The 26,819-nt window shown below is 42.7% G+C and overlaps 1 pseudogene; it reads right to left on the bottom strand.

Moving 5' to 3' along the window:
* Positions 1-738: 738 nt before the first annotated feature.
* On the bottom strand, positions 739-2,726 carry LOC137430872 (tRNA-specific adenosine deaminase 1 pseudogene; annotated as a pseudogene).
* Positions 2,727-26,819: the final 24,093 nt, after the last annotated feature.

The following is a 26,819-nucleotide window of genomic DNA, read 5'->3' as shown; positions in this document are numbered from 1 at the left end:
CCTAAGGTCCTTCTGATGGACGGTGAACACATTGATGCCTCCATGGTGACGGTGTATGGGCTGGTCGAGATTCGAACCCATGCTCGACAGCTCAAAGGTGACTGCACATACATCAGGCTATAATACTCGCTCCCCTGCTCATAAAACAAGTGAAAACCACCTTTTGGTGAAAAATTCTAAAAAGACGTAGGAACGGTTCACAATGTCCAAAAGCATAGACACAAGGTAAGGATTTTTTTAAAAATTTTTGTATACAAGATCGAGGCTCGTGTAAGAGCTAACATTAATCACAAAAAGACAAACTGACACATAAAACATAAGACAAAGGGAGCTGGAGACAAGATGGGGAGAGAGAGGGAAGCACACAAGCACAACATTTGAGAGCAGGGACATCGGGAGATCTGTGGGAGGGAGAGGGATTGGAGGAAGAGGCACGGGAGGGGTAGGGCGAGGGGGGGGGGTGGGAGAGGTATAAAACACATGGACACTGCTCGGACTTCCAGGAAAGAAGTCGGAATTTCAAAAAAGTGGATCTGGGGTGAATTAACATGGTTAGAAAAGATCAAGATTTTGGATGGGGGAAGACAAGAGATGGCGGTGAACAGCTGTTTTAAAGTCTCAATTTTAGAAGTTAAGTTAAACAGGAAAAATTTAGCCAACTTAGCAAATTGATTTACTCCATGGATTAGAGATAAACTTGTTGTTTTCATGCATTGGACATGTATGGACAAGCAGTTGTTAGTGCTGGCTCAGAAAGTTTTCCTAATTTCCGAGTCGGCTTACTCCTTTCAAGGTACGCCGGTAATCCCAAACCGAACCCACAGTTATAAGCAATCCCACTTGTTCGAAAGGGGCAGCGATTTTCACAGGAAACGTTATTTTACCCGTCCCTGTGCGAGAAATATCATTTGATGTACTCTTCATGAATGTAAAAACAAATAAACTCGACACGTTTATCTCCAGCTCCTGTGAGCCATCGTGTACGTCTGACCATCTCCAAAATTTCCATCGAGACTTCCTGGGGGTGCAAGTATGACCACGTCGAAGTGAAGGATGGTCCCTTTGCCCTCTCCCCTCTTCTTGGTCGTTACTGCGGCTCGGTGCCCCCTCGACCGCTCATCTCTCGTGGTCGTTTTCTCTGGGTGGGCTCCACATTTATTCAAACTCCATAAAAGTGCCAGTTGCATTGGACCAGGCTTGAAAGGCTTGCTCCTGCACGTTCTGCCATGCCCCCTGGTAGGCCTTGGCAGCCATTTTGTAATCGTAATATGTATGAAGCAAACATCCTCCATCTCGCAGGGTGCTGGGAAGTTGCTCATCTGGTAGGGTGTTCTTGCGCTTTTTAAATGCTGCAACAAGTGCCGCCCTGCTGGCCCAACAGCTTGCTGGTGTTGTCCCAGCGATCTTTTTTGGTAGCACCTTGCCGGTTTCCCCTGATGCTCACCTCCAGTGAATTTTCAGGTAGAGCGACCCAGCTGATTGCGGCTGGGCAGGGCCAAGTATGCAAACCAGAATCCAACACCATTCGTTTGATTTGACTTTGGCTGTGCTCGAACTCGAGGTTGGATCGCAAGAAGCAAATTTCTCTTGGGCCATAATCTTCAGGAAGGCTGGTTACATGCACAGTTCTGCCAAGCAAAGCACGATGCAGGGCACGAGGGCAGAATGGACAACCAGCACCCAGTACAAGAGTTTTGATCCGAACTGGGCACGTAAGGAAGCGAGAGACGAGTGCTCCTTGTAGACCAACAACGGCCCAACGGGCCAGTTTGTCGCTGCAGCTGAAGCTCGAAGTGGCCTGCCCGCGGCCAGGTTTTCGGCGCAGCACGCCAACTGCGTGATATCGAGCACCAGGAGAAAGTGGATCTTGTTTGTCAGACCCTGAAACTACCTTGGCACCAGTGCGGTGGATGTCCACGTGGCTCGAAGTGGTTGTGGCAACATTCAAAATGCTCCCAACTTTATCCGGCTGTTCTATGTCAGCACTCCCCATGTTGGAACCTACATTTTCTTCACATTTCTCAGCACATGAAATGATGCATTTTCTTTGCAGAGTCTATCTCTGTTGTGTCCGAAAGCAACTTGCGCTTTCTTGGCATTCCACCAACAGGAGATTCAGGATAACTGGAAACATCGGTTGTGTCTGTATTCTCCACCTCATCAGATTTCTCACAGGTCATTGGTACAATGGATGCATCCCCACGAGGCGTGTGACTTGCAAAAAGAATAATGGAGATCCCAGGTTTGAAGGAACACAGCCGCGTGTCTGTGTCGTATTCCAATAATGGACTGCCCGCTGCAGTGTGCACCAATTTCAGGTGATGATAAAGATACCTGAGAAATCCTCTGCGAGCTATCACCTCTGCATGGCTATCATTCAGCACCTCACCGGTCCGACTCGTTTGCAATGCCCCAATACACTTGGTACCTGTTCCCATGGCAACGACTTCCAGATCATCCCCTCCGCGGTCCACCACAAACGCTGCAAGAAGGGTCCATTCGCGACCAGGCCGCGGTTTCCCTCGGCGAGGAAGTTGTGAATAACGCGAGTAACAAAGCTCGGCCACTCGGTCCGCTAACATGGCTGATAGGCCGTGACTGATACTCCAAAGAACAAGTGCAGAAAGCGCTGGTGCACGTTAGCCTCGTCTTTGAATATAACAAACAACTCGTCTGATAAATAAAACAGGCTATTTCAATGTTGTGCAGATTGTGCACAGTCTGTCTAAAACACAAGAGGAAGGAACAAGAATGATTATTGTACAATGACAAAGTTCAACACTCCATTTCTATATTGCAGTGTATATAGTCAGGTTCACTGTTTTTTTCGTTCAAAATTTTTGGAGATTAGCAAAACTATACATTTTTGGAATATTCAGAGCATGAGGAATCCAAAAATTAATATTGGCATTGCGTAGACACCTTTGCGAAAATGACCCTCAGGACAGTGATGAAGATCTGTAAAAGCATATTCCTGAACGGTATAGACCTCGTAGATCCTGTGTATAGGACTTATAGTTCAATCTGATACTAACAAGGCTGCTTTCTTGCTTTATAAACCCATACCAGACACCCGCAACCTCCGCTCTGCTGGTACCAACCTCCTGACCCCCTCCATCCGGACCAAATTCAGATCCTGGGGGGACAGGGCCTTCTCCATCGCTGCTCCCACCCTCTGGAACTCACTACCTCACACCATCAGAGACTCCTCCTCACTCACCACATTCAAAACATCACTAAAGACCCACCTGTTCAACACTGCATTCAACATTCAACCCACAGCATTTAACCCCTGACTATCACTTCTCCTTCTCCCTCCTTTTGCTTTAAATATTTCCCTATTGATTCTTGTCTTTTTGCAATTGTTGTTTTCATGTATTGTTATGCATTATGTTTTCCACTCTGTCAAAGCGCCTTTGGGCTTCTGGAAAAGCGCTATACAAAATAAATGAATTATTATTATTATTATTATTATTATTATTATACCTATAACTTCAAAGGACTTGCAATATCATGTATTATGTAATAGTTATATCACAAATATAAAGACGATGGTTTTCAATTACATTTGTTTGTTGCTTTTCTATAATCCTGAGCACTATTTTGAGGCCTTTATTGGATTCCTTGACCCAGAAAACATAGGATTAGCATATTTAAATAAGTCTCTAGGTTGACTTGAAGCCGAGATCGCGCAAAATATGTATTTTATGGCGACCATTTTGAAAATCGAAAATGGCGGCCATGCAGGTGCCTGTGCAAATGCCAACATTGATTTTCGGATTCTCCATGCTCTGAAGATTCCAAAAATGTACAGGTTTGCTAATCCCAAAATTTTTAACGAAATTATATTTGTTAACATAGTGAATCTGACTAATATATACAGTAATGTAATGTTGCTGTGCAGGATAATTCGGAAAAATGCATTTCAATACTAGAGCAATGCGACTGCGTCGACAATATGCCTCCGTGTAGTCCCTGCCAGTGACAATGGATAGATGCCCTCGTTGACTGTCCTAAAATAAACAAGTTTGATTTAAATCCCTTCAGCTGTTTTCAAGTATCACATGACAGGTTTCACATCGATCAGTGAAGTGGTTTCGGAGAAGTTTTTTTTTTTTTAATATTCGCTTTGAAGCTAATATGTCTGCCAAACCACATGACATATGACCTTTAAGAATGTACACTCTGCTTATTTATGGATCGGGGATCACGCCACTGATGACGTCATAATTATCCTGCTTTTCTTCCTCATTGGAAGTACAGTACTTGACAATGTGCCAAGTTTCAAATTTTCCCATTCAGGGGTTTCCAAGAAATATTGTTTTAATTATATGCGTTTAATCCAAGATGGCTGCCATACCACGTACATATGATGTCCTACTTATCATAAAAATATTATACATGGGTGTCGCTCCTACCCTGAAAGTTTTGTCTCAATCAGACATATGGTTGCTGAGAAAAACGAGGTTTAGCCCTTACGGACGGACGGACGGACAACCTGAAAACATAATGCCTCCGGCCACCTTCGGGGGGGCAGAGACATAAAAAGAGAAATGCTCTTGTCGACTTTCACAGCCCTGAACAAGGGACCTGATGTAACTCTACCAAATGAAGATGGAAAGTATTTACATTAGTCTGATTGCATTAATGTAAACACATCAAAGTTGCTCAATTCCAGGCACGTTTAGGCAGTATTATTCCATAGTTTGGGGGATATAATGAAAATTAATAAAAACTGCTCATGCGATTCATGACCTTTCAATTCATCATATCACAGCAGTACGTACGACTTCCTGATGGGAATTTTCTTGGAATGATATGAAGTGACCATAGGATAATCCTGGTATTGGCTTACGGTTAAGGTGGTTGGCTTAAAATGTTGGGGTCTTGATTTTGAGCCCCTCTCATGGCATTGAAATAACACCAGGTGGGTTGACTCAACCTGTCATCCTTCGGAGGTCGGCAAAATGAGCACCAGCTCACTGGTAACAGGGGACACTGCATCAGCGGCACAGACACTTCGAGAAAAAATGATGCAACCAGCAGCCACAGGTTGCATATAAAACAACAACAACCATATAATAATAAGCATTTCTGTTAATTTTCCGACTTTGAAATCTTGCTTTGCCTCACTTTATGTTTGTGGAGCATCCCAAAGGTGATGTACGTCTGTTACATCTGCTTCCAGGTAATAATCTTCTACATAAATTTGACATTTATTCCCCGTTGTGTTTGCACTGTAATCTCAGAATCACAGATCATGCAGATGTCTGCTTAAACATTTTTCTCTACATCCTGAGGTTGAATGTTTATGGTGGCACAGTTTTAGACCTGTCAATCAAAGCTTGCTCATGTTGTAGGATTGACAGCATGGCGACCATAATTACTGCATATACTCACTATTGGAACAGCAATATGCACACCATATGTCCAGCATGCCCGAACAATAGGTAGAGAATACACCCACAATAGTTCAGCATGTACCCTCGACAGGTACAGCATGTGCTCTCGATTTGAACAGCATGTGCCCTCGATTGGTACAGCATGTGCCATCTATAGGTACAGCATGTGCCCTCGATAGGTACAGCATGTGCCCTCGATAGGTACAGCATGTGCGATCGATAGGTACAGCATGTGCCCTCGATAGGTACAGCATGTGCCATCGATAGGTACAGCATGTGCCCTCGATAGGTACAGCATGTGCCCTCGATAGGTACAGCATGTGCCCTCGATAGGTACAGCATGTGCCCTCGATAGGTACAGCATGTGCCCTCGATTGGCACAGCATGTGCCCTCGATTGGTACAGCATGTGCCATCAATAGATACAGCATGTGCCCTCGATAGGTACAGCATGTGCCCTCGATTGGTACAGCATGTGCCCTCGATAGGAACAGCATGTGCCATCTATAGGTACAGCATGTGCCATCTATAGGTACAGCATGTGCCATCGATAGGTACAGCATGCAACGACAATACGTGTCGCACACACTGACAATAGGTACAGCATACACCGATTATACAGTCATGTGAAAAAGTAAGTACACCCCATGTAAAGTTTGGACTTTTTCAACATATTTCAACATACAGCTATTTGATCTTCATTTCAACAATATTGATAGATAAAGGTGATATAAAATAACAAATATCATGAAACATTTACATTTTGTAGTCCATTGTATAATTTAAATAAACATAAATGCAAATTTCGCATGTGGAAAAAGTAAGTACACCCTTGGCTCTAATAGGTGGTATTGCCCCCTTTGGCAGAAACAACTTCAAGTAGGCATTTCTTATAACTGTCTACCAGTCTCTGACATCGACAGGGAGAAATTTTTGCCCACTCCTCCATGCAGAATTATTTCAGCTGTGCGATGTTTGAGGGGTTTCTTGCATGCACAGCTCGTTTCAAATCCCCCCACAACATCTCGATGGGATTTAGATCCGGGCTTTGACTTGGCCATTCCATAACTCTCCATTTCTTTCTTTTCAGCCATTCCTTGGTGGGTTTACTGGTATGTTTAGGGTCATTGTCATGTTGCAAGGTCCACCTTCGGTTGGGCTTCAACTTTCCAACAGATGGCCTCACATTATCCTCAAGCACCCTCTGGTCCAATGAAGAATTAAGAGTAGATTCTACGATGGTGAGCTGCCCAGGCCCTGATGCAGCAAAGCTGCCCCAAACCATAATATTTCGACCACCATGCTTTACAGTTGGTATCAGGTTCTTGTGGTCAAATGCTGTCTTTGATTTTCGCCAAACATGTCTTCTGGTACTGTGGCCAAATAGCTCTACCTTTGACTCATCTGTCCAGAGCACATTGTTCCAGAAGTGCTGGTCTTTGCCTCGGTGTTCATTGGCAAACTTCAGTCTTGCCCTGATGTTCTTTCTGGACAGCAATGGTTTCCTCCTGCCACACCTCCCATGTAGATCAAATTTGTGCAGCCTCTTTCTAATGGTAGACTCGTGCATTTTGACATCAACAGTGGGAAGAGCTACCTGTAGGTCCCGTGATGACATTCTGGGGTTCTTCGAGACTTCTTTCAGCATCTTGCGGTCTGCTCTCGGGCTGCACTTGCTGGGGCGGGCTGGCCTGAATAAGTTGGCAGTTGTTTGGAATCTTCTCCACTTGTCGATGATCTTCTGGACAGTCAAATGATTGATTTCAAATTGCTTGGAGATCTTTTTAAATCCATTCCCAGACTCGTAGGCATCTATAACCTTCTTTCTGAAGGCCTCAGAGAGCGCTTTTGATCTAGGCATGGTGACGCCGCACACTTCAACAACAAAGAGCAAACCAAACTAAATGTCTGAGGTTTAAATAAGATAGGTTCCTCCAAGATCCTCTCTAACGATGTTCTAATCATTTGCACCTGAGCTGGTGCACCTGATTCTAATTTTAGGTATTTGAAGTAGTGATAAATGTAGGGGTGTACTTACTTTTTCCACATGCGAAATTTGTATTTATGTTTATTTAAATTATACAATGGACTACAAAATGTAAATGTTTCATGATATTTGTTATATTATATCACCTTTATCTATCATTATTGTGGAAATGAAGATCAAATAGCTGTATGTTGAAATATATTGAAAAAGTCAAAACTTTACATGGGGTGTATTTACTTTTTCACGTGACTGTAGGTACAGGACATTCTGATTATAGGTACAGGACACTCTGATTATAGGTACAGGACACTCTGGTTATAGGTACAGGACACACTGATTACAGGTAAAGGACACCCTGATTATATAGGTACAGGACACACTGATTGTAGGTACAGAATACACTTATTATAGGTACATGGGGGGAGGAGGTGGAAAAGGGGGGAGGGGGGACGTTCCAATATTGGGAAGTGTAGTCAATTTGACTGCTTTACTTGATCGTGATCAAACATTTTAGGATAGTCTAGACCCTTTGGAGAGTAGCATTGAGGTTTTTAGTATGATGGAGGAGGGTGGGGGTGAAGATTTTTGGGAAGGGTGTCGGGGCCCTCTTTACTATTTAAATTACAGTCGGGGTATAGCACGTGGTTAGTCAGTAAATCATGTTATCGGGTTAGTCTTCATGTTATCGGGTTAGTCTTCATGTTATAGGGTTAGTCTTCATGTTATAGGGTTAGTCTTCATGTTGTAGGGTTAGTCTTCATGTTGTAGGGTTAGTCTTCATGTGTTCGGGTTAGTCTTCATGTTGTAGGGTTAGTCTTCATGTTGTAGGGTTAGTCTTCATGTGTTCGGGTTAGTCTTCATGTTGTCGGGTTAGTCTTCATGTGTTCGGGTTAGTCTTCATGTTGTAGGGTTAGTCTTCATGTTACAGGGTTAGTCTTTATGTTACAGGGTTAGTTCTTTATGTTACAGGGTTAGTTCTTTATGTTACAGGGTTAGTCTTCATGTTACAGGGTTAGTCTTCATGTTACAGGATTAGTCTTCATGTGTTCGGGTTAGTCTTCATTTGTTCGGGTTAGTCTTCATGTGTTCGGGTTAGTCTTCATGTTATAGGGTTAGTCTTCATGTTGTAGGGTTAGTCTTCATGTGTTCGGGTTAGTTTTCATGTTACAGGGTTAGTCTTTATGTTACAGGGTTAGTTCTTTATGTTACAGGGTTAGTTCTTTATGTTACAGGGTTAGTCTTCATGTTACAGGGTTAGTCTTCATGTTACAGGGTTAGTCTTCATGTTACAGGGTTAGTCTTCATGTTGTAGGGTTAGTCTTCATGTTTTAGGGTTAGTCTTCATGTTGTAGGGTTAGTCTTCATGTTATAGGGTTAGTCTTCATGTTATAGGGTTAGTCTTCATGTTGTAGGGTTAGTCTTCATGTTATAGGGTTAGTCTTCATGTTGTAGGGTTAGTCTTCATGTGTTCGGGTTAGTCTTCATGTTGTAGGTTAAGTCTTCAAGTGTTCGGGTTAGTCTTCATGTTGTAGGGTTAGTCTTCATGTGTTCGGGGTAGTCTTCATGTTATAGGGTTAGTCTTCATGTTATAGGGTTAGTCTTCATGTTGTAGGGTTAGTCTTCATGTTATAGGGTTAGTCTTCATGTTGTAGGGTTAGTCTTCATGTGTTCGGGTTAGTCTTCATGTTGTAGGTTTAGTCTTCATGTGTTCGGGTTAGTCTTCATGTTGTAGGGTTAGTCTTCATGTGTTCGGGTTAGTCTTCATGTGTTCGGGTTAGTCTTTATGTTACAGGGTTAGTTCTTTATGTTACAGGGTTAGTTCTTTATGTTACAGGGTTAGTCTTCATGTTACAGGGTTAGTCTTCATGTTACAGGGTTAGTCTTCATGTTGTAGGGTTAGTCTTCATGTTTTAGGGTTAGTCTTCATGTTGTAGGGTTAGTCTTCATGTTATAGGGTTAGTCTTCATGTTATAGGGTTAGTCTTCATGTTACAGGGTTAGTCTTCATGTTGTAGGGTTAGTCTTCATGTTTTAGGGTTAGTCTTCATGTTGTAGGGTTAGTCTTCATGTTACAGGGTTAGTCTTCATGTTACAGGGTTAGTCTTCATGTTGTAGGGTTAGTCTTCATGTTTTAGGGTTAGTCTTCATGTTGTAGGGTTAGTCTTCATGTTATAGGGTTAGTCTTCATGTTATAGGGTTAGTCTTCATGTTGTAGGGTTAGTCTTCATGTTATAGGGTTAGTCTTCATGTTATAGGGTTAGTCTTCATGTATATCGGGTTAGTCTTCATGTATATCGGGTTAGTCTTCATGTTACAGGGTTAGTCTTCATGTTACAGGGTTAGTCTTTATGTTACAGGGTTAGTTCTTTATGTTACAGGATTAGTCTTCATGTTACAGGGTTAGTCTTCATGTTACAGGGTTAGTCTTCATGTTACAGGGTTAGTCTTCATGTTACAGTGTTAGTCTTCATGTTACAGGGTTAGTCTTCATGTTACAGGGTTAGTCTTCATGTTACAGGGTTAGTCTTCATGTTACAGGGTTAGTCTTCATGTTACAGGGTTAGTCTTCATGTTACAGGGTTAGTCTTCATGTTACAGGGTTAGTCTTTATGTTACAGGGTTAGTCTTTATGTTACAGGGTTAGTTCTTTATGTTACAGGGTTAGTTCTTTATGTTACAGGATTAGTCTTCATGTTACAGGGTTAGTCTTCATGTTACAGGGTTAGTCTTCATGTTACAGGGTTAGTCTTCATGTTACAGTGTTAGTCTTCATGTTACAGGGTTAGTCTTCATGTTACAGGGTTAGTCTTCATGTTACAGGGTTAGTCTTCATGTTACAGGGTTAGTCTTCATGTTACAGGGTTAGTCTTCATGTTACAGGGTTAGTCTTCATGTTACAGGGTTAGTCTTCATGTTACAGGGTTAGTCTTTATGTTACAGGGTTAGTCTTCATGTTACAGGGTTAGTCTTTATGTTACAGGGTTAGTTCTTTATGTTACAGGGTTTGTTCTTTATGTTACAGGATTAGTCTTCATGTTACAGGGTTAGTCTTCATGTTACAGGGTTAGTCTTCATGTTACAGGGTTAGTCTTCATGTTACAGGGTTAGTCTTCATGTTACAGGGTTAGTCTTCATGTTACAGGGTTAGTCTTCATGTTACAGGGTTAGTCTTCATGTTACAGGGTTAGTCTTCATGTTACAGGGTTAGTCTTCATGTTACAGGGTTACTCTTCATGTTACAGGGTTAATCTTCATGTTACAGGGTTAATCTTCATGTTACAGGGTTAGTCTTCATGTTACAGGGTTAGTTTTCATGTTACAGGGTTAGTCTTCATGTTACAGGGTTAGTCTTCATGTTACAGGGTTAGTCTTCATGTTACAGGGTTAGTCTTCATGTTACAGGGTTAGTCTTCATGTTACAGGGTTAGTCTTCATGTTACAGGGTTAATCTTCATGTTACAGGGTTAATCTTCATGTTACAGGGTTAGTCTTCATGTTACAGGGTTAGTTTTCATGTTACAGGGTTAGTCTTCATGTAATAGGGTTAGTCTTCATGTTATAGGGTTAGTCTTCATGTTACAGGGTTAGTCTTCATGTTACAGGGTTAGTCTTCATGTTACAGGGTTAGTCTTCATGTTACAGGGTTAGTCTTCATGTTGTAGGGTTAGTCTTCATGTTATAGGGTTAGTCTTCATGTTATAGGGTTAGTCTTCATGTTGTAGGGTTAGTCTTCATGTTATAGGGTTAGTCTTCATGTTATAGGGTTAGTCTTCATGTTACAGGGTTAGTCTTCATGTTACAGGGTTAGTCTTTATGTTACAGGGTTAGTTCTTTATGTTACAGGGTTAGTCTTCATGTTACAGGGTTAGTTTTCATGTTACAGGGTTAGTCTTCATGTTACAGGGTTAGTCTTCATGTTACAGGGTTAGTCTTCATGTTACAGGGTTAGTCTTCATGTTTTAGGGTTAGTCTTCATGTTGTAGGGTTAGTCTTCATGTTATAGGGTTAGTCTTCATGTTTTAGGGTTAGTCTTCATGTTATAGGGTTAGTCTTCATGTTGTAGGGTTAGTCTTCATGTTGTAGGGTTAGTCTTCATGTTTTAGGGTTAGTCTTCATGTTGTAGGGTTAGTCTTCATGTTTTAGGGTTAGTCTTCATGTTGTAGGGTTAGTCTTCATGTTTTAGGGTTCGTCTTCATGTTATAGGGTTAGTCTTCATGTTTTAGGGTTAGTCTTCATGTTGTAGGGTTAGTCTTCATGTTACAGGGTTAGTCTTCATGTTACAGGGTTAGTCTTCATGTTACAGGGTTAGTCTTCATGTTATCGGGTTAGTCTTCATGTTATAGGGTTAGTCTTCATGTTGTAGGGTTAGTCTTCATGTTGTAGGGTTAGTCTTCATGTTATAGGGTTAGTCTTCATGTTATAGGGTTAGTCTTCATGTTACAGGGTTAGTCTTCATGTTACAGGGTTAGTCTTTATGTTACAGGGTTAGTTCTTTATGTTACAGGATTAGTCTTCATGTTACAGGGTTAGTCTTCATGTTACAGGGTTAGTCTTCATGTTACAGGGTTAGTCTTCATGTTACAGGGTTAGTCTTCATGTTACAGGTTAGTCTTCATGTTACAGGGTTAGTCTTCATGTTACAGGGTTAGTCTTCATGTTACAGGATTAGTCTTCATGTTACAGGGTTAGTCTTCATGTTACAGGGTTAGTCTTCATGTGTTCGGGTTAGTCTTCATGTGTTCGGGTTAGTCTTCATGTGTTCGGGTTAGTCTTCATGTGTTCGGGTTAGTCTTCATGTTACAGGGTTAGTCTTCATGTTGCAGGGTTAGTCTTCATGTTGTAGGGTTAGTCTTCATGTTATAGGGTTAGTCTTCATGTTATAGGGTTAGTCTTCATGTTGTAGGGTTAGTCTTCATGTTATAGGGTTAGTCTTCATGTTATAGGGTTAGTCTTCATGTTACAGGGTTAGTCTTCATGTTACAGGGTTAGTCTTTATGTTACAGGGTTAGTTCTTTATGTTACAGGGTTAGTCTTCATGTTACAGGGTTAGTCTTCATGTTACAGGGTTAGTCTTCATGTTACAGGGTTAGTCTTCATGTTACAGGGTTAGTCTTCATGTTACAGGGTTAGTCTTCATGTTTTAGGGTTAGTCTTCATGTTGTAGGGTTAGTCTTCATGTTATAGGGTTAGTCTTCATGTTTTAGGGTTAGTCTTCATGTTATAGGGTTAGTCTTCATGTTGTAGGGTTAGTCTTCATGTTGTAGGGTTAGTCTTCATGTTTTAGGGTTAGTCTTCATGTTGTAGGGTTAGTCTTCATGTTGTAGGGTTAGTCTTCATGTTGTAGGGTTAGTCTTCATGTTTTAGGGTTAGTCTTCATGTTATAGGGTTAGTCTTCATGTTTTAGGGTTAGTCTTCATGTTTTAGGGTTAGTCTTCATGTTATAGGGTTAGTCTTCATGTTACAGGGTTAGTCTTCATGTTGTAGGGTTAGTCTTCATGTTATAGGGTTAGTCTTCATGTTACAGGGTTAGTCTTCATGTTACATGGTTAGTCTTCATGTTATAGGGTTAGTCTTCATGTTATAGGGTTAGTCTTCATGTTGTAGGGTTAGTCTTCATGTTATAGGGTTAGTCTTCATGTTATAGGGTTAGTCTTCATGTTACAGGGTTAGTCTTCATGTTACAGGGTTAGTCTTTATGTTACAGGGGTAGTTCTTTATGTTACAGGGTTAGTCTTCATGTTACAGGGTTAGTCTTCATGTTACAGGGGTAGTCTTCATGTTACAGGGTTAGTCTTCATGTTACAGGGTTAGTCTTCATGTTACAGGGTTAGTCTTCATGTTACAGGTTAGTCTTCATGTTACAGGGTTAGTCTTCATGTTACAGGATTAGTCTTCATGTTACAGGGTTAGTCTTCATGTTACAGGGTTAGTCTTCATGTGTTCGGGTTAGTCTTCATGTGTTCGGGTTAGTCTTCATGTTACAGGGTTAGTCTTCATGTTACAGGGTTAGTCTTCATGTTACAGGGTTAGTCTTCATGTTACAGGGTTAGTCTTCATGTTACAGGGTTAGTCTTCATGTTACAGGGTTAGTCTTCATGTTACAGGGTTAGTCTTCATGTTACAGGGTTAGTCTTCATGTTACAGGGTTAGTCTTCATGTTACAGGGTTAGTCTTCATGTTACAGGGTTAGTCTTCATGTTACAGGGTTAATATTCATGTTACAGGGTTAGTTTCAAGGTATATGGCTAGTTCCAGGTGTAGTTCCAGGTTTAGTTTCAGCTGTTGCATGTTTAGTTTTACTTTCAGGTGCTGGGTGGTTCGTGCGCAGCCACCGGCTGCTGGTTGCATCATTTTCTGTGGGCACGTCTGCCGCTGATGCAATGCCTCTCTATAACCAATTATCTGGTACTCATTTTGCACGACTTCGGAAGGATGACAGGCTGAGTCAATCCCACCTGGTGTTATTTACAACAGGATTAGAACTCAGGACCTAAGGATCCCAAGCCCGCCACCCTAACCATTAGGCCAACACCAGGTATACTTTCAGGATATAGTCTTAGTTTCTTATTTTGGGTTTGTTTTAGTTTTTATGGTTAGTCATATTATGGCATTAATTTTAGTTATAGGACACAAACAGTGAATTCCTTTGGTTTGGTTGTTATTACTTTGCTTTTAGTTTTCTAAATTGATGAAAAAAGTGCATATGACACGTGTCCGGTTTCGTTTAAAATGAATCAAATGAATCGTTTACCTTCCCACTCAAATGGGTAATTTGAACTAATTCATCCATTAGTTGGGCATGCCTAAATATAGACATGGTATCCCGTTTCATTCGGTTTGGCAGGTGATGAACTGATACATGATGCTCCACTCAGAGATTAATTATGACCAATTATAATATTCCGATTTGGTGAGGATGTACGAAATTGTATGTCCGATTCATAATCCACCTCCGGTGAGTGCGTCAGTGACTGTGTGGTGTGTTTCAATTGAATTACAACATGACGACTTGAAATTTTCTTTTCCAGCTGATGTGATGACATTTTAAAGAAAAAGAAACTTGTGCAACTTATTTGCCTTTCTTAAAGAAGATCTATGCATTTCAATAATACTGCACTTTAAAATTCACCATGAGGCCAAGATTATATGCTGTAGTTTTCAAACATATTTATTACAATATAGTGAAAGTTCATACTCCTTGATGCAGCATCACACTGTTTTTTGGTCGGTACACTGCGACTGCGTGCACATATTACATACGACTTACCTCTGGCAGATATAAAATACAAGAGTAAATCGAAGTAACCCACTCGAAGACATGGTCCATACAATTCTTAACACATTCTCGCCACATAACAAACAAGAAAAAGAGCAATCAGAGATTGCAAACCCTCGCCAGGATGTATTTTCAGTGGTTTTAAAGGATTTTGTGTTAAAACAAATATGGCGGCCGAACCACGTGACCGATGACGTCATTATTATTTATTTTTCACACTAATTTATTCTTAGATTATGCTCAAGAAATTTCATCTTGATCGGATGACGTTTTGTACTTATCAAATTATGACATCATAATGGAGGTACCTATGACATCATCATTAACATATTTTATTCCCCATGGAGATTTCTTTACAATAAGCCATGTCTCAATTTTTTCTATTCAGCGCTTTCAGAGATATAGAGGTGCAAAGTTTTTTGTTTTTTCCAAGATGGCGGCCGAACCACGTGACCTATGACGTCATAATTATCGTTGAAAATTATAGAGGTGGAGTTCACCTATGGTGAAACTCTCCTGTCAATCTGACCAACGGTTACAGAGAAAATCATATTTATTCTGTGCGGACAAACAGACAAACAAACAGACAAACAGATAAACCAACAAACGGATTCAAATGCATACCCTCTCCTCAGGCGAGGGTAACAACATGTGTGTGCATGCACATGTGTACAACATGTGTGTACATGTGTGTACAACATGTGTAACATACATAGCCGATATCTTCATATACGGACGACGTGCAAACGTTTCTCGTTTTACCCCCAAACAATGTGACAGTTGGTCTATTTCCATTTCCAAACCAGACCGAAGCCAACGGTTATAAAACTGTGCATTTTGAGAACGAATAAATGGATGACAATCGATCATAATTTGTCTAGAATAGACATCCGTTCCCCACGGAGGCGGCAGGAAGAATCATTCCTTTCTGGGATATATAGATTACAGAAGAACTATGGCCAGGCCTCAAAAAACAGTGGTGGGGGGTGTTAACTTACCAAGTTTCAAATTGAGCGCTCGCCAAGTGGCTTAAGCATTCGAGCAAACACTTCATTCAAAACCTTTCAAAAGGAAGAGCTGGCGTGGAAAGCGCTAGCTAGCTGTTTGGAAAATGAACACATCCTGGTTTTCCTCCCTTTCAGTTTCGTGTTAAACAGCAGTAGCGACTGTTTCAAAAACGCCATGGACTACAAAATGTAAATGTTTCATGATATTTGTTATATTATATCACCTTTATCTATCAATATTATTGAAATGAAGATCAAATAGCTGTATGCTGAAATATGTTGAAAAAGTCAAAACTTTACATGGGGTGTACTTACTTTTTCACGTGACTAGCTATCTTTTACATTTTCTACGTGCTAACTCTGTTGGTTGAAAATGAAGTTCATCACCAAAAGTCAAGCATGAGAAAATCAAAATTACACATACTGTCAAATTGCCAGAATGAGTACAGCAAAGGATGCAGGATAATGACTCGTGTTGCAGTGGATGCAGCAACTAGCAAAGCGTGGATGAGAAATAATGTTTCTTATCTCGCTTCTGTCTTCATTCAACAAGCTCATGGCCTGGGGGTGGACTGACGATCATTTCTGTAATATATTATTGCTGCTTCCCATGCAAAGTATGGGAAATTGAATGCTCTTGGGGAAACTTAAAAACAAGGACATCAGTGAAAACAAATATGTGGAGGATGGAATAGCAGAAAATATGGCACAATTTAAGAAGTGGAATGTTTCCTTCCATCAAATTCACCTGTGAGGAAGAACAGGATGGGTCGCTTCCATTTTTGGACGTCTTGGTGAGGAGGAACCTCAATGGAAGCTTAAGTACCGCAGTGTATAGGAAACCCACCCAGACCGAGCGTTACCTCGATTTCACGTCTTGCCATCCACTGCACCATAAAAGAGCTGTGGTGAATACAGTCGTAAAAAGGGCAAGGAATATACCGTCCACCTTGAAGGGAAAAAGGAGAGAGATCAAGCCTCTCAAATGGGTATTGAAAGCCAATGGCTACCCAGACCACCTCTGCCCAAAAAATGAAATGGTACTGGCGGCTCCAAGAATCGAGGACATGCCACAGGAACCAGCTAAGGGCTTCTGCGTGCTACCATTTGTGCCACGGGTATCTCAAAGGATTGGCAGGATTTTGAGACCGGTCGGGGTGAGGGTTAACTACCAACCTATATACACCTTGAGACGTGCATTGACCAAGGTCAAAGACAAAAGACTAACGAATGATTGCACAGGTGTGGTATACACCATTCCATGTGACTGTGGTGGAGAATACATAGGCGAGACTGGAAGAACCTTAGGCCAGCGCATTAATGAACACCACAAGGCCTTTGAGTGTAATTACCCAGAAAGATCTGCTATCGCCAAGCATGGAATAAGGGCGGGCCATGTTCCTCTATGGGACAATGTGAACGTGCTGGCGGCATCCCCGAACCGGGCCAGAAGGCGAATACTGGAGGCCTGGCACACTGGCCAAACGAGGGCACCATTGACAGAGGAGACTGTGGCATTACCACAGGCATATGGACCTCTCATGCATAAATACACCAGAGAGACACCGATGCTGGGAGGAGGACAAAGACAAAGTGGGACATAGCCGACACAGGCAACACGGACAACAAAATACAATACACCGCTCAAACACACACAAAACACTTGCAACATAAGCCGAGCATGGGTCTATGGTCACGAGGTCTCACAACACAGCTTTGTGATTGGTTGATAGAATAGGCCCACCCCTCTCCCCAGATATATCGGGGAGGAGGTGAACAAGGGAACTTCTCTTGATGAAGGCTAGTGGAGGCTCAGCGCACGCTGGGTTGCTGGCCGAAACGTTGAGTTTTTTAAAGACAAAGCTATAGGTTGGAGAACTGAAAAATGGATATCGTGGATATAATTCCCAACCGCTGTTCATTACTTGATATATATATATATATATATAAATATATATATATGTATATATATATGTATATATATATATATACTGTATATATATATATATATATATATATATGTATATATATATATATATATATATATATATATATATATATACTGTATATATATATATATATATATATATATATATATATATATATATATATATATATATATATATATATATATATAATTATGTATATACAGACTTGGCATTTAATATGGAATTTTTTTTTTTCCTGACTTGGGTTTAATTTCTTAACTCAGTATATCAATCTGGTGAGTTTCTTTTACACTTTGGTGATTTATTTGTTAAAAGAACCATGTCACTGATTGTCTGTCGCAGCAAGAAGTCAACAACAGGATTATAATCACAGGTGGCGAGGCAAAATGTACGGACAGGTGCATTTGATGATTGGTTTCACAGTCGGGTATACAAGGGTTGTTGCGTTCTGTATTAGTGGAAAACAACTGCTGCACGTCTCCAAAAGTTATTGCCACTTCCACTGGAGATGGTCCATCAACTCGACAATGCTGTTTGTCATGGAGTGGTGGCTTTACGAAATGACGGCATGAAACAGCGTGCTATTGCTCGGCAGGATGGCATCACTCAAGGTCAGGTGTCAAAGATCCCGAAACGAAATGCTCAGAGGGGTGTCCCTATTCCAATACCGAGGCCAGGACGTCCCAGCAGAACCACAAGGAGGGATGATCGCCAGCTGCACCGGTTAGTCCGCAATGGCCGTACCAAGTCAGATAATCGGCTTAGGGCTGAGTGGCAGCAACTGACAAATGTGCCTGTATCCAGAAGGCTAGTCAACCAACGACTGGTTCAAGCAGGCTATCATGCCAGGCGTCCCCTGAGAAAGCCACGCCTGACCAGACAACACCCCAGCACCGATTACAGTGGGCCAGAGAGCACCGTCAATGGCATCCAGGACACTGGAATCACGTGATCTTCAGTGACGAGTCTAGATTTCTGGTCTATCGTCAATATGGCCGCATCCGAGTACGCAGACAAGTGCATGAAGCCTACAACAAAGATTGTATAGTGCCAAGAGTCCAAGCTGGAGGTGGTGGGGTGACCGTTTGGGCTGCTTTTCATGCAGGAGGCAAAACTGACCTGGTTGTTCTGAATGGAAACCTGAACCAGTTCAAGTACAGGGCCATTCTGGAAGAAACATTGCTTCCATTTGCTCGTGCAGCCTTTCGAGGAAACTTTGTCTTCCAAGATGACATTGCACGGCCTCATCGTGCTCGCATGATCCAACACTTTCTTGCTGACCGTGGTGTAGAGCATATGGAGTGGCCTGCCATGTCCCCGGATATGAATCCGATAGAGAACTTGTGGGCAGAATTAACGCGTCAAATCGACCACTTGGACCAGCAGCTGACCTCTGTGCGTGAATTGCAGCATGCTATTGTCACTGCATGGCAAGCGATTCCTGTCCAAACCTTGGCAAATCTCGTGACCAGCATGCCTCAACGTGTACGTGCTCTCCTGAATGCTCGTGGGGGTTACACGAAGTACTGAACTGTAATTTTACTGTCCGTAATCCCAGTCGTAATTTAACTTTTGTTTTTGTTAAAAAAATAATTTGGCTAATGTGCAAAATAAAGAGATACTTCTGGAAAACGTATAGAAGTTTAACACAGTACTGTCCATGAATTGAGTTCGATATCAGTTTACATCACTTTCAAGGATCAATTTATTTGTTTCGAAATGTCAAATGTGGTTTTTGTTTCTTTTAAAGGTCACATTAACAAAATCTAGAATAATTTCAACATAATTCCAATGAACTTTTGGTTCTAAGACATCTTGAAAAGTAAGTTCACCCCCACAAAAAAAATATTCCATATTAAATTCCAAGTCTGTATATATATATATATTTCTTCTATCGTCTATCTTCTATCTTCTTCTATCTTCTATCTTCTTCTTATTATCTATCTGTAGAAAAACAAAAAGTTTTTGTTTATTTATTTGTTTGTTTGTTTGTTTGTCTGCACACACTAAGCTCCTGAATGGTGAAAGATAGGAGGAAACCTCAAAAAAAAAAAAATGTCGGGACTGGCCCCGGGAAGGTTATAGGATAGGTTGTGAGGGAGGTTGAGGCCCCATCGGCTGGGCTGGGCCCATTTCGCAACTAAAAGCTTAACTGAATTGTAGTACTCAATCTTCTACGGCTATGAGTAAAAGCTGAATTATAGTAGTAAATTCATTCAAAAAGAACCAAAAATATCGGGACGGGCCCCAGGAAGGTTATAGGCTAGGTGGTGAGGCCGGTAGAGGTGACCTCGGCCAGGCTGGGCCCATTTCGTAATTAAAAGCTGAGCGAAATTATAGTCGTCAATCTTCTCCGGCCGCAAGTAAAAGCTGAATTATAGAAGTATATTCATTCTAAAACAACCCAGGCAACACCGGGTGCATTTGGCTAGTTATATATATATATATATATAAAAGAAAGTTTTTGTTTGTTTGTTTGTTTGTTTATCTGCACGTGCTAATCTCTTGAACGGTGAAAGATAGGAGCAAATCTCTGAAACAAAAAATGTCGGGACGGGCCCCGGGAAGGTTATAGGCTAGGTGGCGAGGCCGGTCGAGGCAGCCTCCGCCGGGCTGGGCCCATTATGCAATTAAAAGCTGAGCTGAATTATAGGAGTCAATCTTCTACGGCCGCGAGTAAAAGCTGAATTATAGCAGTAAATTCATTCAAAAAAACCCAAAAATGTCAGGACAGGCCCTGGGAAGGTTATAGGCTAGGTGGCGAGGGCGGTCGAGGCCGTCTCGCCTGGGCTGGGCCCATTTCGCAACTAAAAGCTGAGCTGAATTATAGTAGTCAATCTTCTACGGCCGGGAGTTAAAGCTGAATTATAGTAGTAAATTCATTCAAAAAGTACTAAAAATGTCGGGACGGGCCCCCAGGAAAGTTATAGGCTAGGTGGAGAGGCCGGGCGAGGCTGCTTCGGCCGGGCTGGGCCCATTTTGCAAATAAAAGCTGAGCTGAATTATAGTAGTCAATGTTCTACGGCCGCGAGTAAAAGCTGAATTAGAGTAGTAAATTCATTCAAAAAAAACCCGAGCAACGCCGGGTGCATTCGGCTAATACACCCCATGTCACGTGAAAAAGTAAGTACACCCCATGTAAAGTTTGGACTTTTTCAACATATTTCAACATACAGCTATTTGATCTTCATTTCAACAATATTGATAGATAAAGGTGATATAATATAACAAATATCATGAAACATTTACATTTTGTAGTCCATTGTATAATTTAAATAAACATAAATGCAAATTTCGCATGTGGAAAAAGTAAGTACACCCCTACATTTATCACTACTTCAAATACCTAAAATTAGAATCAGGTGCACCAGCTCAGGTACAAATGATTAGAACATCGTTAGAGAGGATCTTGGAGGAACCTCCCAGTAGGCACACAGACATTGGATCCACGTTGAATGAACGTCAAGATTCGACGTGGACCCGAGGTTGAAAACGAGTTGGATTTGCAAATTGGATCAACGTCATTTTTCCAACGTCGAAACAACGTCGAATAAACATTGAAACAATGTCATTTATTCGATTAAAAAATCAAGCCAAGTTGCCAACGGTGAAACAACGTTGAATGACTGTCGGGTTTTGTTCTCATGTTGGGTTTTGGTTGTCCGACGTCGCGACCTCATTCCAACCGTTATTCGACGTTGAAACAACGTTGTGTGCCCGCTGGGCTGTCTTATTTACACTGCAGACATTTAGTTTGGTTTGCTCTTTGTTGTTGACGTGTGCGGCGTCACCATGCCTAGATCAAAAGAGCTCTCTGAGGCCTTCAGAAAGAAGGTTATAGATGCCTACGAGTCTGGGAAGGGATTTAAAAAGATATCCAAACAATTTGAAATCAATCATTCGACTGTCCAGAAGATCATCTACAAGTGGAGAAGATTCCACACAACTGCCAACTTGTTCAGGCCAGGCCGCCCCAGCAAGTTCAGCCCGAGAGCAGACCGCAATATGCTGAAAGAAGTCTCTAAGAACCCCAGAATGTCATCACGGGACCTACAGGTAGCTCTTGCCACTGTTGATGTCAAAGTGCACGAGTCTACCATTAGAAAGAGGCTGCACAAATTTGATCTACATGGGAGGTGTGCCAGGAGGAAACCTATGCTGTCCAGAAACAATATCAGTGCAAGATTAAAGTTTGGCAATGAACACCAAGGCAAAGACCAGCACTTCTGGAACAATGTGCTCTGGACAGATGAGTCAAAGGTAGAGCTATTTGGCCACAGTACCAGAAGACATGTTTGGCGAAAACCAAAGACAGTATTTGACCACAAGAACCTGATAGCAACTGTAAAGCATGGTGGCGGAAATACAGACTTGGCATTTAATATGGAATATTTTTTTTGTGGGGGTGAAATTACTTTTTGAAGATGACTTAGAACCAAAAGTTCATTAGAATTATGTTGAAATTATTCTAGATTTTGTTAATGTGACCTTTAAAAGAAACAAAAACCACATTTGACATTTTGAAGTAAATAAATTTATCCTTGAAAGTGATGTAAACTGATATCGAACTCAATTCACGGACAGTACTGTGTTAAACTTCTGTACGTTTTCCAGAAGTATCTCTTTATTTTGCACATTAGCCAAAAAAAAATTCAACAAAAACAAAAGTTAAATTATGACTGGGATTACGGACAGTAAAATTACAGTTCAGTACTTCGTGTAACCCCCACGAGCATTCAGGAGAGCACGTACACGTCGAGGCATGCTGTTCACGAGATTTGCCAAGGTTTGGACAGGAATCGCTTGCCATGCAGTGAAAATAGCCCGCTGCAATTCACGCACAGAGGTTGACTGCTGGTCCAAGTTGTCGATTTGACAGGTTAATTCTGCCCACATGTTCTCTATCGGATTCATATCCAGGGACATGGCAGGCCACTCCATATGCTCGACAACACAGTCACCAAGAAAATGTTGGATCATGCGAGCACGATGAGGCCGTGCATTGTCATCTTGGAAGACAAAGTTTCCTCGAAAGGCTGCACGAGCAAATGGAAGCAATGTTTCTTCCAGAATGGCCCTGTGCTTGAACTGGTTCAGATTTCCATTCAGAACAACCAGGTCAGTTTTGCCCCATGCATGAAAAGCAGCCCAAACGGTCACCACACCACCTCCAGCTTGAACTCTTGGCACAATACAATCTTCGTTGCAGGCTTCATGCACTTTTCTGTGCACTCGGTTGCGGCCATCTTGACGATAGACCTGAAATCTAGACTCGTCACTGAAGGTCACGTGATTCCAGTGTCCTGGCTGCCATTGACGGTGCTCTCTGGCCCACTGCAATCGCCGCTGGCGGTGTTGTCTGGTCAGGCGTGGCTTTCTCAGGGGATGCCTGGCACGATAGCCTGCTTGAACCAGTCGATGGTTGACTAGCCTTCTGGATACAGGCACATTTGTCAGTTGCTGCCACTCAGCCCGAAGCCGATTAGCTGACTTGGTACGGCCATTGCAGACTAACCGGTGCAGCTGGCGATAATCTCTCCTTGTGGTTCTGCGGGGACATCCTGGCCTCGGTATTGGAGTAGGGACACCCCTCTGAGCATTTCGTTTCAGGATCTTTGACACCTGACCTTGAGTGATGCCATACTGCCGAGCAATAGCACGCTGTTTCATGCCAGAATTTCGTAAAGCCACCACTCCATGACAAACAGCATTGTCAAGTTGACGGACCATCTCCAGGGGAAGCAGAAATAACTTTTGTAGACGTGCAGCAGTTGATTTCCACTAATACAGAATGCAACAACCCTTATATACACGATTGTGAAGCCAATCGTCAAATGTACCTGTCCTTACATTTTGTCACGCCACCTGTGATATTATCATGTTATTGACTTCTTGTGCGAAAGACAATCAGTGACCAGCAGCCGACCTCTGTGCGTGAATTGCAGCAGGCTATTGTCACTGCATGGCAAGCGATTCCTGTCCAAACCTTGGCAAATCTCGTGTACAGCATGCCTCAACGTGTACGTGCTCTCCTGAATGCTCGTGGGGGTTACACGAAGTACTGAACTGTAATTTTACTGTCCGTAATCCCAGTCGTAATTTAACTTTTGTTTTTGTTAAAAAAAAATTTGGCTAATGTGCATAATAAAGAGATACTTCTGGAAAACGTACAGAAGTTTAACACAGTACTGTCCGTGAATTGAGTTCGATATCAGTTTACATAACCTTCAAGGATCAATTTATTTGTTTCGAAATGTCAAATGTGGTTTTTGTTTCTTTTAAAGGTTACATTAACAAAATCTAGAATAATTTCAACATAATTCCAATGAACTTTTGGTTCTAAGACATCTTGAAAAGTAAGTTCACCGCCGCAAAAAAAATATCCCATATTAAATGCGAAGTCCATATATATATATATATATACATATATATATATATATATATATATATATATATATATATATATATATATATATATATATATATATATATATATATACATATATATATATTGTTACGGACACGACTTTGATGTTATGGTGGGCCGAGCGGAATGGCTTAACGTTACCTAATGTCAATCTCTTCTAGATCCCTACAATATAACCTAACCCACCCGGGCTAGTTTTCACTGCCATACACCCCATAAGCTATTGCTCCCTTGCCCCACCATGGGAAGGGTGGCAGGGATGCCACCCTTACCCACCGGGCCCATCGCTCACTACCAATTTTGCACATCAAATTTCAACAAATCAAAAATTTGCCAATCACTACCCATCATCTGCCAATCATTACTGCCACTCCTTTGCCAATCATCAAATTTTGTTTTTCTAATTTCGGGTCCAAAACTCTAACCTCATCATGACAGTCTACTTACTAATGCCTCTCGGTGCGCCAATTCCTGTCCAAAGCCCGACTTCGTAAAGCCGAGCAATGAATGTGGGTTGGTGTGTGCCAGCGGCTGGATACGTCCCGCATTTGGTGCAGGGAAGGAGGTTTACCCGGGCCGAGATCCCACGCACCATCTCGGCACGGAGCCATCCCATGGCCCGATCTCGACCTGCCGGAATGCCTCAACAAAAAGTGGTCGCCATGACGACCCTTCCTATCCAGCCGCCCGCTCCGCCTGGTGGAGCACGGACGCGGCCGTTCAAAGCGAGGCCCAGCACGCACCGAGGGCCCGATTCGGCTAAAAGTCGCTCTAACCTCTAAACCGGTTACCGTCGATGCTTCACCCGGACGCTTACACCCCGCAGCCCGTTCCTTGCTCACACATCCAGCCGTGCCCATGCTCCTCGTACCTTTCCTTACACACCCAGGTACCCTCATTCCACTCACAGCCTTGGTCACACACCTGACCACCGAACACTTTGGCACACATTCGTTGGTCGCACACCTCACCAACACACCTCTTCACGCCCCCTCCTCGGTCACCTCCTCTGTGACAATCACAGGTGTGCTCTCATTCGCACACCCAACCACGTGCCTCACCACCAACTCCAGCGTGCATTCCCACTCACGCTCTACCATTCCAGGTGTGCTTCCTTTCTCACCTGTCACAACCAACTCACGCTCCTCGTCACTCTCACTACTCTCACCTCCATTCTTGACAGCGCACTCACCCTTACTCTTGACAGCGCACTCTTTCCTCATGCACCCGTCCGTTGCACACCTTTCTCGCACACACTCTCCCGTTACACCCTCTGTAACACTCACCACAGGCGTGCATTCTTCCTTGCCTTTGACAGCGCACTCTTTCCCCATGCACCTGTCCGTCACACACCTTTCTCGCGCACACTCCTGCGCACACTCTCCCGTCACACCCTCTGTAACACTCACCACAGGTGTGCATTCTTCCTTGCCTTTGACAGCGCACTCTTTCCCCATGCACCTGTCCGTCACACACCTTTCTCGCGCACACTCTCCCGTCACACCCTCTGTAACACTTACCACACCGCGCTTCCTTGTGCTCCCTCGCACACGCGCTTCGACCAACTCACTCCTGCCAGCACCCTCACTCCTTGGCACGCACTTTTTCCTCACACACCCCAGAGTCGGACTTTCTCGCACACCCCCTTTTTCGCACACCAGACCTGTCGCACACTTCACCAACGGCCTCTCACGAACACCCGGGTCCATCTCGACCCCCAAGCTTCTTAAATCCCCTGGCGCATCATACGCACGACCATATTGGTCACCACTTACACCGGGTCCTCTTCCTCTTCGCTTCTCCTCCATCACCTGCGAATCCCTCATCCGGTTAGTGAGCACATCATCACGATCCAAACACAGACTTCGGACCAATTCTTTTATCTCCTCTTTTATCTCTTTCTTATCCCCTCTCCGTCGCTTCTTAATTTCGCTCATCCCTTCTTCCACTTCTTCTAGTTTCTGCTTCACCTCTTTTATTCCCCGGTACGTCTCCTCAAGCTCGTCCTCCAAGGCTACCTTGACCGTTTCCATGTGCGTCCTCACCTGCCGGTCCTTCGTCTCCATTACCTCTATCACCTCGTCCAACCTCGTTGTCAATCCCTCACGTACCATCTGACATTCCCTCTTCGTCGCTACCAAGTCATTTTTTAGGTCATTTTGTGTCGCTTTTAACCCTCCTATTACCGCAGTGTTCCTTTGTACCTGCTCCACTAACTCCGTCTGTCCCACCGTCAGCTGCTCCACCTCCTGCGTCAGGTCCTCTATGCCCCCTTGCAATTTTACAGTCCCCTTTCTCACCTCCTTCTCCATGTGCTCCTTACAGTGCCTCACCTCCTCGCGCACTTCTCCGACCTCCTCACTCACACCTCTTCTGATCTCCTCTCCCATCACTTGCATCTCCTGCCCAGATGCCACCCTCATCTGCTCCATTTCCTCCCTGTGAGCATCCAGTTTGGTTTCTACCCCCATTCTGACCCCCTCTATCTGCTGCCCCATTTGGTTAACTTCCCTTTCCGCTTGGTCCCTCATGTCCCTCAATTTGCCTTCCATCCTGTTTTCTAACCCCTCTAACCCCTTTTGCATCCCTTCCATTTGATTCTCTTGAGCGGCCATTCTGTTTTCTACCCCCATTAACCCATTTCTCACCTCTTTTATCCCGTTGTCTAACCCCTCAAAATTATTGTCTAACTTCCCAAATTTATTGTCTAACTCCTCAAAATTATTGTCTAACTTCCCAAATTTCTTGTCTTAACTCCTCAAAATTATTGTCC

The sequence above is a fragment of the Myxine glutinosa genome, chromosome 7 (genome assembly GCF_964187855.1).
Source record: "Myxine glutinosa chromosome 7, kmMyxGlut1.1, whole genome shotgun sequence".
Taxonomy (NCBI): Eukaryota; Metazoa; Chordata; class Myxini; order Myxiniformes; family Myxinidae; genus Myxine; species Myxine glutinosa.
Note: the sequence above shows the minus strand (reverse complement) of the source record. Positions and strands in the feature narration are given on the sequence as shown.